Source organism: Vespa velutina, chromosome 23 (genome assembly GCF_912470025.1).
Source record: "Vespa velutina chromosome 23, iVesVel2.1, whole genome shotgun sequence".
NCBI lineage: Eukaryota > Metazoa > Arthropoda > Insecta > Hymenoptera > Vespidae > Vespa > Vespa velutina.
This window is the reverse complement of record NC_062210.1, coordinates 3,141,906-3,156,737: the sequence shown is the minus strand read 5'-3', so window position 1 is coordinate 3,156,737 and position 14,832 is coordinate 3,141,906. Positions and strand designations below refer to the sequence as shown.

General features: G+C 35.2%; 1 long non-coding RNA gene across 1 annotated transcript in view; it reads right to left on the bottom strand.

Annotated features, from left to right (window-relative positions):
• Positions 1 to 4,596: 4,596 nt before the first annotated feature.
• Positions 4,597 to 14,832, bottom strand: part of LOC124956653 — a 68,358-nt gene continuing 58,122 nt past the window's right edge. Inside the window, exons 2-3 of the long non-coding RNA XR_007103326.1 lie at positions 10,927 to 11,145; positions 4,597 to 6,439 (exon numbers count right to left, since the gene is read on the bottom strand). This is a non-coding gene — a long non-coding RNA (uncharacterized LOC124956653). The remainder of the gene's footprint in view (positions 6,440 to 10,926; positions 11,146 to 14,832) is intronic.

Here is a 14,832-nt window from a genome sequence, read left to right as displayed (position 1 = left end):
AATAATTAATAAATCGAATAATCAAAGAACAAAACTATCACAGATCTATGACAAATCTTTCTTTAAAATTTTTTTGTACAAATATTTTCTATAAAAATATTTCGTATAATTTTATCTTTCGAAGAAGCTCATATATTATCATAATAAAGTACTGAAATATGACGAGAAAAAAGAATCAAAACAAAGATATTGGATTACAGATGCGAACACGACTAACCTAAATCAATTCTAAGAAAAAATATTGGCCCACTGACCTATTTGATTTCTTGGAAAATACTTGTTTTCAATGCCAAGGTAGACGACAAAAAAGTCTCTTATATACTACCACGCAGACGTTGAACACACACATACGAATGTTTTCAACCGAGCTCGCCGTCTACGAGCGTTAATAAAAAACTTTCTATATATATACAAGTATTTCGATGCACGATTTTCTTACATATATATCTATATATAATATATATATATATATACACATGAATTCTTAGAAAAGAGCAGGACTTATTTCTACATAAGTTTGTGGGTTATGTATTGTCTTCACTCAGAAAAGAAACGAAGACATAAATACGCATCAAATGGACGATATTTTTTTTCTGTTAATTTAACCGTACGATCAAATATAAATAATATTGCAATACTTTTCTAATAATTCTATCAGAATTGTATAGAGTGTTAAACAAAAAGTATTCATCAATGAAAATATAAACTGAGCAATTGCTCCGAATTGTTTTCCATTACGGTCAGGTAAACTGTGTGTAAAAATGAATTGCATTTTATTCAGTCAATATAGTTGAAATAAGTTAATAGATATATATACAAACACAATACGCATAGAGGGAAGCATAAAATGTTACGATTGACATAAAATTCCAAAGAGAATTGAAAAATACCATTCCAATATAAAAAGTTGTAGATATGCGAAGTTTTTCTCGCGATGGTGAAACGTATAGGAATACCCTCTTTGCAATCGTGTGTAAAAAAGCAGAAAATAAAGACGCAAACAAAATAATAATTAAAAAGAAAAAAAAAAAAAAAAAAAAAAAAATTAGAAAAAAGAAGAGGGATAATTCCTACGGTTTCATTGGAAAAGTAACGTTTCGACCATACGAAAACTTGATCCTATCCTCCTCCTCCTCCTCTTGCTATATGTTTTCGTCTCTACTCGTGTTCACATCCTCCTCGTCGTATGGAAATAACGTTTCACTTTTTTATACTATTCCATGTTTCGTATGCACATCGAGAGAGGCACCTCGTATTTTCGACTCTATTCGTTTATTGGCAATGGACCAAACCTGCAGGACGCATAGTGGTATAGAGCAAAATTACTATCTCGTGTTTACATCTTTTTTCTTTCTTCCTTTATCTCTCAATTCTCTCCCTCCTACTATTACTCCTCTTTTTTCTTTTTTTTTTTTTTTTCTTTTTATTTTACTCTTTTTACTCTTACAACTTACAGCCGAGTTTCATGAAGAAGAGGAAATCGGCCGTATCATTTCACCCTAGTCTCTCTATCTTCCTCTCCGTCCTCCTCTCTTTATTTTGTCTTCCATTAAATCGAATTTATTCAAGGCACTGGCAACAACGATAATTTTCTTCACCTGTTCTTTCTTTCTCTCTCTCTCTCTCTCTCTCTCTCTCTCTCTCTCTCTCTCTCTTATTCTCTGTCTCTTTCTACCTCGAAATAAATGTACCGAGAAACCTCGTCCGAGAAAATCACGACGCTCTGGCGAAGCCATTTATCGCATCAAGATCATTAGTTGTCTCTCTTTCTTTCTCTCTCTCTCTCTCTCTCTCTCTCTCTCTCTCTCCCCTTCTTTTTTCTTTCTTTCTTTCTTTCTTATTTTTTTTTTATCTCTCTTTCTCTCTTTCTCTCTCTCTCTCTTTTTTTTTAACTACGATCGCGACGCATGAATGCCTTATGCAATTACTATAACGAAGAGAAGCGATTCGTTTGCACGCTACGAATATCCATGAAAAGAGAACGTTTCAATTTTGTTTAAAGTTTCTACCTGGATTTTCTAAATGTATTCACATATGCGCGCATATGCACGTGCACGTATTACAAATATTTATCGAGAGAAGTCAAAGAAATTGGCTGGGGCAAAATCTATTCGAATTTTCTACAAAGTTTATATCTAACGTATAGGAATGTATTGTAACGTTTCAACATTTTATACCGATTACATGTACAGTACACGAAACTGAATATCAAATTCAGAAGAGAAAATTTATTTTTACATGATTTCGATCGAAAAAGAAATTTTGATCGAAAATATACGTAGAAATGTTAACATATTATTAACCGGATTATTCGATTGATGTACAATACATACAATTTAAGTAATTATTAAAACTATAAAAACATATAACTCGTCGTCATAATATATAATGTAATGTTTATCGTGTTGGTAAGCGTTTCACTTAACGTCGATATATACCCAATTTTCCTTTTTCATATTTTAATAATGATTTTAATTCGATTCAATATGAACATAATGTATTACTTTTTGCATATAATAACCGGTCAATAAAGTGTTAATACGGAAATTGTGAATGTCCGTCGTTTAGTTTTTTTTTCTTTTTTTTATTTCCATATGTTTGCTTGTATATCTCGTGTTTTGTTCACTTTTGAATTTGAACGAATGAAACAGTTCGGAGAATATTAAAAATTAGGGATATAATACATATACAGAGACTGCGAGCCCTTGTATTTTCTCTTTTCTCCATTCTCCGAGCATTTACCTTTCGGTCCAGATATACAAGGGAAGTATATATATATATATATATATATATATATATCTATATATATATATATAGATATATACACATATATATAGGAAAGAGGGATGGTTGGGGGATGAGTAGTTCTGCGGCAAATAAATTGTCGAAGGTCTCTTTTTATCTATTTCCTTTTCTCTCCTATCATCAAGTCGACTTTTGTCGCGCTCTTTTCTTTTCTCCTTTTCCTCTCTGCTCACGGCTTCCTCGTTATCCTATTTTCCTTTTCGCCTTTATTTACGACATATTAAATTTCCATTTGCGCGACAATAGCGTACAAAACGAATGCAAGAGTGCGTGCATCATCGAGCGAGCGTTATCTATCTACACACATACACACATACACACATACCCATAGCCACACACACACACACACACACACACACACACACACACACACAAATATATATATATATATATCGTTCAATAACGTAATCGCTTTTGTCTACGATGAAGTATCGCCGTTTTGTCGTTACTAATCCTATTCTCTTATCTCAATCACTCGCTGTCATGGTGAGTCATTTTCTTATTTTCCTTTTTAATTTTTTTAGAACATCACGCTGATAATAATTATTCTTTGCAAATTGAGTTTTTAACGAGACAGAGGGAGAGAGAGAGAGAGAGAGAGAGAGGGAGAAAGAAAGAGCGATAGAAAACTTTTTATCTTTTGCCTTCTATGTCAGCTCGTTCACCGTGAATAGTTAAGATCGAGCTCCCACCAAAACTCCTCCAAGCAGGAGGAGGATGTTGAAAAGAGAGGTGAAGGAGAGAAGGGGAAGGAGGAGAATCGTTTTCATGCATTAAACAATGGCCGTCGACGTCCTTCGAGCTTCGCGATAAACGGGGCTATCAAAGCTAGTCTCGAAACTTATTCGACTTCTCTATCTGTCCTCCCTCTTCATCCCTCTGTCTCTTTCTCACTCTCTCTCTCTCTCTCTCTCTCTCTCTCTCTCTCTCTCTCTCTCTCTCCCTCTTTCAATGCTGAGCGTCTTTAATACAACGAATGAATAGAGTTATGCGCCTTTGGATGTAGATAGCATCTATATTCGAAGGATCAGAAACTCGAGGAGAACGAAGAAGTTTCGCAGGTTTATGAAAAAAAATTGGACCGACAACTAAGTGCAATGTGAATCGCGATGGCTCCGTATTTCGTGACTTAAACTATCAATGGGAAAACTTGATTCTGAAATTTTCTTTTGCCGATATAACACCTTTTTAAAGGAGTCACCAATTAGTAGAAGCAGCTTCGTTTTATAATTTTTCCTTCTTCTTTTTTTTTTTCTTTTCTTTTTTTTTTTTGCAAATTTTAATATTTCTAAAAAGAGGATTCTCTATTACCACAGAAATTTATTTCCTTATAAATTTTTATCGAGGAGTAATCATCTATCCAGCTTTATATATTTAAAATGATATAAAATTATACATACCCATCGCTTTATACGAGTAATCCCCAAATAATAATATTCGGATTTTAATGCGATATCGATTAAATTCTAAACCGAGAAATAGATCGAATTCGTGAAAATGTTCCTTCTATTTTGGAATCGAGCCTGCTTCCTGCAGCTGACGCGACATAAAATGTACGAGAGTAATGTAGAAATCGATCCTTCGTCTAAACCTTTCGACAGCTTCTCGTCTTTCATGATACTTCTTTTTAAAATGACGTTAAATCGTCATCAGACCTTTTAAAGTATTCCGGTAACGTTCTTATATTAATTTTTCTAACTTTTATATTGATTTTGCGTGCACAGAAAATATCGATGGATTACCTTCATCTGAAACTTTTATAGAAATTATTTTACATCAGTGATATTTATCAACATTTAATAATTATTTATTACGAATTTGACATTAATCGGCTTTACTTCTGCAATAAGGATATTTATTTATATATATATATATAATTATTTTATGTTTTTTATGTTACATCAAAATGCTATATAAATATAATGATCTTTAAAAACAGCACATTCGCCATGATCGAATCACCACGAGAATAAATTTTTGAGTTCTCTCTCTCTCTCTCTCTCTCTCTTACTATTTTTCCTTGCAAACGAAACGCTGCTGTAATAGCGTCTTCGAATAAATTTCCGTCACCAGCACGGTGACCCATTGCGTCTTTCTGCAAGATCATCGTAAAACTTGTCTAAGAGAAAAAACGAAAAAAGAAGAGAAAAAGAAGAAAAAGGGGAAAAGAAATAGAAAATATTGCCGAGAGATGTGGTGCATAGAGACTCTCTCATTGAAATATCGTTTAAGTCCATGTTACTATTAGAAGATAGTACTCAATAAAAAGCGAAGAAAAATAAAGAGAGAGAGAGAGAGAAAGAGAGAGAGAGAGAGAGAAAGAGAGAGAGAGAGAGAAAGATAGTAATTAGTTTGTACAATAAATTACAATTAACCAATGTTGCGGGTCGTACGTTCTGAATCCGTCGGATATTTTTATTCAATGATGATTCTTGATTTTAGTTAATGAAACGATATAAACCGTTCCTGATATTGCGGCTATTGATTTTAATTTAACAGCGGCCGACTTCCGGCAGCCGCCAACGTTCGCTCGTAAATCAAAGATCGACGTTCCGTTTCTCCTATCCTTGTTCCCGATGTTATCCGTCTGTTAGCGATTAGCGAGGGTGAAATTCTCCGGTAACGTTTAAGAAAAAACTAAAAGTGCATTGGTAGGATCGAAGGAAATCAAATTAATCGATGATCAAAATTATAACCTTTTTCCTCTCGATCGATCTCTCATTTAGTTGGTCGACTTTCATTAGTTAGATTTTTACGTTTGAAGAGAAATCGATATATCGAAATGATAGATATCTCGATCATGACATATCCATTTAAAATTATAGATATTAGTGAATAGACGTTCTTATACGGGTGAAAGACCCTTTGAAACGAAGACTAATCGCTAATGGGTTCACTAGCCCTTACAGTTTCTGAAGTTTGGAAGCGAAGTGGCACACATTAACCCTTTGCCATCGAACATTCCACCTGGTTGACCACGAGTGTTCGTTCTACTACACCCCCGTACATGCACCAATAATCTTATTACGTACTGATTTATTTGGGCCATCTACTACCATGCTCGATTATCTCTTTCAGAGATATTTAAAAACAAAAAAAAAAAAAAAAAAAAAAAAAAAAAAAAAAAAAAAAAAAAAAAGAAAGACAAAAAATGTCGAAATTTTTATCGAAATAAATAAATAGAAAATAATTTCAACGATAATAAGAACGAAGTAATGCATTAAGGATTGTTGTAATTGTTGCCATTCATTATCTCAAGTACCGGCCATGAAAACGACTAGAAAGAGAGAGAAAGAGAGAGAGAGTGAGAGAGAGAGATAGAGATAGAGATAGGGATGAAAAAAGTGTCATGAAAAGGGACGAGAACGATACCGAGCGTGAAAATCGTTGCTTTGGAAACGGAGTTAACGTTCGCGTCTTATGGTTGTACCGTAGTCGTAATGCCCGGAAGCGATGCGTTCATTCGTTCGTTCGTTCGTCCGTCCTTATCTCTCAGTAGATATTATCCCTTTCGGTGGTCCAGTATCTCTCTCCGGCGCGGCTGGAAACATTTCCAGTCGAGATTTTTCACAGTCCATCGTTCCAACGTCCGATACGATCCTTCCGACGTGCTGACAACACACGGACGGTGGTACTAGAACCCAGAGAAATTTATGGTCGATTCAACCTACTTTTCGAGGTTCGACTTGCTATAGAAAGAGGCAGACAAACAGAAAAGACAAACAGATGGACAGGCGGATAGACGGATAGATGGACAGGGAGAGAGAGAGAGAAAGAGAGAGAGAGATAGACGAGAGAAGTTTGGTTTAAAATTAATCGAGATCCCCTCCTAGTCGCCATTCGTTAACGAGACGCACCTGTTAAGAATAATAGTTATTGGAAACGTCTAATAGACCTATGTCCACGTAGGATAGCACCCAAAGAATTGGTCGGTTCGATGACTTTTCTCTCATAGTCTCGTGTCAACGTTACCATAAAGGGCCGATGTTGCTGTCACGTCGTTCTACCCTGGATCCGTTTTTGTCGTCAAGCCAACCATGATGTATGGTCGTCGTTCTATACTCGCGTTAACCCTTTATGGGGAGCACCGAGATACTTGAAAGTGTCTCCCCGTGTGTGTGCGTGTGTGTGTGTGTGTGTGTGTGTAGTATGTGACAAGATCTCAACGTTGATAACGATCTATCGATCACTATCTTCCCATTTCTCTTTTCATCGGTAAAATCATATCTTCAAGAGATCGGCGATTTATTGGAAAACTTTTTCTTTTCGATGAAAAACGTTATAGACGTTTTTTTTTAAGAATTTTCTTCTTCTTTTTTTTTTTTTTTACTTTTCTTTTCTTTCCTTGCAAATTGATTTACGAGTTATATCGATGATTTTCTGTCTTTCTCTTTCTATCTCATTGAGTAGAGAGCGAAATAGGCCCAAAAAAGGAAAGAATCCCGAACGATGGGCATCGAGGATCTTCAGCAACCCTTAAGAAGACTCGACTCATTATGTTTTTCTATGGAATTCGTTTGAAATCGTTTACGTGAGCATTTACCTTGCTCGTGTTATTAGCCTAAGGGTCGTTTCCCGTCCTTCTACGTTTCTCGTCTTTTCCTCTCTTCTCCACGCGTGAAAATTCTCTACGGCACTTATCACAACAGGAGCGAGAAGAAAAAAAAAAAGTGTGCGCTTATGAAGAACAAATTCGAAAAATAAGAGAAAAACGTGAATTACCATACGAGAATATCACAATTTCTATTAACCACGATTACCAACTGTAATTTGATAAATAAAATATCATCCTTAGATGAAACTCATCCAATAATCTTTTTTCTAAAATTTTTTTCATTCTAAATTCAACGTTCCTCTTTTCGTTCAGATCGAAAACATTTTAGAAACAACTTCAACGATTTTAAATTAATATTAATATATCGTCGAGAGACCGATCGCGAGTATGCAATTTTACGTAATTATTAAAGTACCTACATATAAAATCGTGCAACTCGTTATTATAGTATTTTTTATTAAATGGGATAGTATCTGCGCTTAATTTTGATATTACCTATTTTCCTAAATTTTAATATTTTAATAACGATTTTAATTGAATTATGAACACTGCCGATAAAACGTAATTATACTTTTTGTATATAATAATTGGTTAACAATGTATTAATAGCTCTGAAAAGAGATTCTAATCGAATGTATGTACGTTAAATCGTAAAATATCATGCTAGTTAGAGGTACATATATCTGTTAGCAAGAAAGGGGGTGATTTGAAGTGAGAAAACGGAAATGTATATCGATTTCCTAGCTTCAAAGGTGTTGTTCGTCGTTGGAGTTTCCGTCCCTTCGTGTTCTTCGTTAAGAGAACAAGACGTAGATAGAGCTCTAGACGTAGAGAGTTCTCTTCCTCTCTCTCTCTCTCTTTCTCTTTCTATCTCTCATAGTAGTTGCCGACTACGATCGGATGCTTGTAACTTGTGGTTAAGCTATGGTGTCGGTTACGCGAGAAGGGATGTTCTTCATTGGCTGTCGTAAAACGATCGACGAAAGCGTGCCATATATACATGCAGGTGTTACCGAAAATCGCTTGCGATTATCGAATTAGCACGATATTGGCAGCTTTCAACGTAATCGAAAGACGAAATGCATGTAAACGCATTTACACGATATCGATCTATCTAGAATTGTTAGAGAAGTTTTACATTTCGAATCGAAAAATTTACCTACTTCTTTTCAACGTTTTCCTTCCTTCTCAAAATATATTAGAATAAGCAAAAAGAAAAAAAAAAAAAAAAAAGAAAAGAAAAGAAAAATGTCGAGTATTTTTTTTTTTTCTTTTAGAATAAAAATCAATTTAATACATACGATAAGGCAACAAGATTTTTGGTGAAAATTCGAGCCAACGAAGACGAGGCTCTACGTTTCAATCATCGAGATATAGTGTAAGAGGATGTAGATATCTATTTTAATTCATGGAATACTCTTGAGAAAACTCTTGGATATACGTATATATTCAGTATATATACAAATATATATATATATATACACATATATTTTCTCTCGGTAAGATTTCCTTGCACTCTGCTACTTGTACCTCGATAGCACGAAGATGTAATAATTTTAATGGTATCGAGATCTTCTCCGAACGATACTTTTTAAATCTCTTTATCTCTCGCTCTCTCTCTCTCTCTCTCTCTTTCTCTTTCTCTTTTTCTATTACATTTGTAAGGTATCAATTTTTTAAATTAATTTAACTTTTTTTTTTTATAAAAAAAAGAAAGAAGAGGAAAAAGGAATTACGATACTATAGAATAAGATTAAAAAATTTGTCTGCAAATTTTCTCGAATAAATTCGAATAATGGTCAGTCATTATTATCACTAATGATAGAATTTAACGACTTTCGTTTTAGTTACATCGTCCTTTACATCCCCGCAACCGCAGCACCCACATACCGTACCTTTCCCTTTTCTCTCCCTTCGTTCTTTCATTTCTTTCTCTTTTATTTCTTTTTTTTATGCGTTGCGTCACGATTCCGTGAACGAGCTTTTACCGCGTGCTTTGCCTTACCCACACGACCTTTCCTTCCTTTTTCCATTTTTTCCCCCTTTCTTCTTCGTCCTCTTCTTTTATTTTTTTTTTTTTTTTTTTTCGTTCAACGAATCTTTGCCCTCACTAGATAGAATGGAATCGAGCAATAGAAAAGAATGAGGAAAAAGAAGGAACCTAGTTCGTCGATATCTAAGAGAATAAATTCGAATACTGCGATGAGTAGAAGAGAAAATGTGTGTATTCTTTTAAAAGCTCTATCGATTTTGTGATAAAGAAAGAGAGAAGAACGAATGAACGAACGAACAAGCTTTTTCTCTCGGTGTTGACTCTACTAAAATACACGTACTTAACCCATCTAATATTTATTTTTAAGAAGGTATTTTACTTAGAAAAAAAAAAAAAAAAAAAAAAAAGAAGAAAAAAAAAATCATCATTATCATCACGTTCGTCGTATTAAAATATTAAAAATAAAAAGCTGTGATAAAAGTTCGTACGACGTTTCATAGAAAAATTGTAGTCTCGAGACCTCATAAAATTTTGCTTCCAATTCTTATTTTTTTTATTTTTTTTTATTTTTATTTTTATTTTTATTTCCTGAAGATAACGATACGATCTACTTAACGCGACAAAACGATCTTGACTCCACCTCTTTCATCTTATATACTTGCTCGGCTCGTGAATCGACGCAACGTGTCCCCTTTTTCGTGTTTTAACGACTAGGATAGATCGTAAATATCGATTTTTATCGAACGATCCTCACGTTTATCCTCTCTTCCTCTTTCACTCTCTCTCTCTCTCTCTCTTTCTTTCTCTCTTTTTTTACACGTGATAATAACTTAAAAATTTATGATAAGTAACTTGGCCTTCGTTTTGTTCATTCATTTTATGATCCATTTTGAACGTTGAACAAACTACTCGTACATTTTACATCGTTGTACTCTTCATAGCTCTAGACTCGGAGATTTAACGTTCGTTAATTTGCTCACATACATGGTCGTTTACACAGCGAGTAACTATATACATGCGTTACAGGGAGAGAGAGAGAGAGAGAGAGAGAGAGAGAGAGAGAGAGAGAGAGAGAGAGAGGAGATCGTTAATTCGTTACAACGTCGTTTATCGTCGACGATGGAAAACGAGAGAGCGAGAAAAGAGATTTTCGAAAGGTAAACTTCGACGAGCTGTGAATCGTTAAAAAAGATTTTGATGATAGGGATCAACATTCGCAATATAAAAAGAGATATGTTATATTTATATCTAAATCGATTAGTAAGATTAGAAAAAAGAAAACTGATATATTAGTATGGATTACGATTAGTCACGTGATGTGACAAGTTGATAAATATATATAAATACGAACAAACGATTACTATATCGTATAAAAAAATTTACATTTTTAACACAAGCGCAATGTTTCCACTGGTTTATAATTTTTGTTTTAAAGAATATTCCACGAACCTTCTTGATTATGTTAATATAATATAATATAATATAATATAATATAGGACGATTCGATACGAGTAAAACTCGATAAAGTAAAGATTTGCATACGCTGAATATTCTAGTTATCTTATATACTTACTTTCGTTTATTGACCTGACCGATTATCGCCTGTTGAATTTAATCCATAAAAAATTTTCACAAGAGTTAATTATTGCGAGTAGAAAATTTTTCGTAGTTTCATCACAGAATCGTTTACCCTGACTTTGGTAAACTGGTCTTATAGCAAATCGACTTCCATTGTCCGGGTACTGGGCTTTAATACTGAAGGACGACATCTGTCGAGGGAGTGACAATCGACCTGGAACAATACGGAGATTGAATTATGAGGGCCGAGGGCTTGTCCTTTGTCACCTTCTCTTTCTATTCTCTGTCTTTATCTCTCTCTCTCTCCCTCTTTCTTGTTCCGACGTACGTACGTGGTTGGTAGTCGGTAATTCAAGTGTTCGTGCATCGATGTGAGTTCACGTTGAAATCTTTTGTCGGTTCCTTTGTGAACTATTTTACGATATATCGTCGTTCTCGAAAATGGCAATCGATAGTTGTAAAAGGATAAGAAACAAAATTCTCTTTCGAAAAGCGATCTGCGATCGTATCGTAGATATAAAAAGTCGGAAAGAGAAAAAGAAAGAAAGTACGAAAGGGAAAAATATATATATATGTGTGTGTGTGTGTGTGTGTATGAGTATAGTAGTTGAGAGGAGTTTCCAAAATATCCACCATGTTAACGCGTCCGAGTACAACGCTGGAATGAAAGCTCTTCTCTCTCTTAGCCTATATCCTTGAGTTACCTCCAATGCCCCCGGCCGTTTCTTGTTGTTTACGTTGAGGCGCTTGTCGAGACTTCCAAGAAGCCCAAGTAATCTCTGGACGTTCGCGCACGTGATTCAAACTTTCATATTAAATATCGATCGTGAACATTCCTATTCAGGATATGGACAGGCATCTAACAAAAAGTGATCCATGTTTGTACGAGATATCCGTTCAATTCGATTGAATCATCTAACAAAATACAAGCTGAATCAAAAGTTTCTATCGGTGATTTTCAAAAAGATCAATTATTCTTTTTTTTTTCGAGACTTTCCGAATTAAGTTTATCTCTAAATCGTAAAACTCATGGCATAAGAATTTTTCACTCGTCCTGTATAAAATTTGTCAAGACGAGTCAATCTTTTTTTCATTTACATTTTCACTCTTCATTTACATTTTTCATTACATTATAAATGTGGACCAATATTGGAGGCCGAAACTACTTTAGAATTTTTTATGCAATTATCTCTCGACAATGGTATGTAGTGGATATTGAATGAATCTCTGTTCTGCATCATGAAACCTCGAAAATGCAATTGGTTGTGTCACATGAGATTCCTCTCTCGAACAATGTAATTTATTTACAAAACCACGAGGAACGAAGAATCGAGCACACAGAGAGAAATCCGGTAAAAGCAAAGCGTGTTGCGTAAAATCCCTAAGGAGATGCACCGTAATATAATTTTTCAGATTTCGAAAGCGTATCGCGTAGCTCGAGAGTCTTAATATCGGTGCATCGATATCGTCGTCGTGGTTGGGTAAAGCCGCGCGTTTTAGATAGGAAATTGGAAAATTTTCATGTAAACCGTGCGACGCGTCGTGTTAAGTCGGTTGCAAGTGGAAAGAAAAAAAAAAGGGAGAAAAGAAAAAGAAAAAAGGAACTAGGTATCTATCGGATATTTTTCGAGGTAAAAAGGAAACTCGGTTGCTTTGTCTCGATAAAGATTATTTTTTAGTCGTTTGGACGATACCGCTTAACGTGTTAAAAATTTCATTAAAAAAAAAAAAAAAAAAAAAAAAAAAAAAAAAAAAAAAAAAAAAAAAAAAAAAAAAAACAAAAAAAAAAGCAAAATAAATAAATAAATAAATAAAAATAAAAATAAAAATATATCCTCGTATATCCTGATAGGAAGGTAAATCCGTTGTATACCGGGGAAACCAAAGTTACGCTACCGTTCGATTCAGATACTCAGGGTTATACGGAAATCCTGAATTGGTCCTGGGCTTTCGGTACTTCAGAGAAATTCGCGGGAAAGTAGTTGAATTCGATATGCCTCGACTCGAATGCGGTGCTCCAAGTTTCTCTCTCTCTCTCTCTCTCTCTCTCTCTCTCTCTCTCTTTCTCTTTCTCTCTCTCTGTTTAATTCGTATCGATGTGGCCAAAATCATCCAGCCATAGATACGATCCTCCTCGAGTTCGAATAATTCACGATTAATTCAAAAATTCATCGTATCGCGCTCTTAATGCTTTAACGAAGCTGCACATTGAATGCATATGTATATCGATCAATGAGACAGCAGGAGACACACAGAGAAAGAGAGAGAAAGAGAGAGATACGAAACTCTAGAAATTCGCAAAAGTTGATGGCAAAGGCTAATCGATCGAGATCGATATTCCGCCCTCATGTGCCTGACCGACTTTCTCTCTCTTTCTCTCTCTCAGACGAATAGAAGACGACTCTTGTTAAGCCGGAATATAGCTGAGTGCGAATAATTTTTGTTCGCCACGGCAAGGTGGCTGAGTTGGCTCGACGTCAAAAAATTTCATCGCTTTTGAAAGAGGTTTCCAAAAGATGGATGATTTTTAATATATATATATATATATATATATATATTTTCTTAACAGCTCATTTTTATTAAAAGAGAGAGAGAAAGAGAGAGAAAAAAAATCAGACGAAAAAAATGACGATAAGGAAAACTGTAATTAGGGTTATTTAACATCAAAACTAAAACGTCGGCTAGCGTCAGACTGGTATGTAAATTGGAACGTTTACGTTCGCTGGTGTAACGCATATGCTGATGGGGTTGCAGAAATTCTCGTGGACGTGGTAAGCGTGACGACGGTCTTTCCTACTATCCCCTCTCGTCTCTCCACGTTCTCTTTCCGTCCCACGGACAAGCGGAAATGCAAGGGAGGATTCGAGAATACGTTCGCATAAATCGCAGATGCAACGGCACGACGTATTACAGTGGCTAGAGAAAGCTAGCTCGGTCAGATATGCTCACGAGCACTTTATGCGTCTTGCCTTATTCAGTGAACGTTCTAGAATAGTCCTACTAACAACAACGTCCATCCGATTGTCTTCCTACTCGATTAGACTAATGCTTCTCTATCCTGTGAAAATGGTAATCCTCTGAGGTTGCTACCAGTTCCGTTCGATCTCTTATGCGAGGAATACTCTTGACCGCTCGTTCGTTCTCTATCCTTTTCGGAGGTAGAAAATCTTGGGGAAATCCTTTTAGAACTTTTCGATCAAACGATCGAAAGTCAGCTTTAGAAATATTCCATAGGAACTTTTCACCAATCTCCCCAACTCTTTAGTAAAGAACGCGAACAGGGTAGTGGTAAACGTTAAAGAACATGAAAACTCGAAACTCGATATATCGCTCGATTTATTTCCGTAAGGAACGGATTTATACGAATGAATGAACGAAAAACCGACTAATGAACCATCTGTTTCAGCTTTTTATCAAGAAAGATGAAAGAAGAAAGAAATAAAATAAAAACCATAAAGTTAAAAGGACAAACGATGCGTTAAGCTCGTTCACTATTGTCGAGCAAAAGAAAGAGAGAGAGAGAGAGAGAGAGAGAGAGAGAGAGAGAGAGAGAGAGAGAGAGAGAGAGAGAGAGAAGAGGGAACAAAGTGAGAAGGAATGTTTCGTGGGTGAAACTCGGCTTATTTTTTGCGCAAATTTCCGGATAATCAAAAGGTTAAGCGCTAAAATTGGCATGAATATTAAAGAGGTTAGTAGCGAGTTTTCGTAGATAACGGAGAGAAAAAGAAAAAGATAGAAAGAGAGAAAGAGAGAGACGACGCGTATGCCTCGATTAAACTTACCAAGATATCTCTCCTGACGATGGAGTTAACGCGTAATATATATTCTTTTAAGATCTAAATTCTCTACGAGAATGATAAGAGAGAGAAAGAGAGAGAGAGAGAGAGAGAAGAGAGAAGAG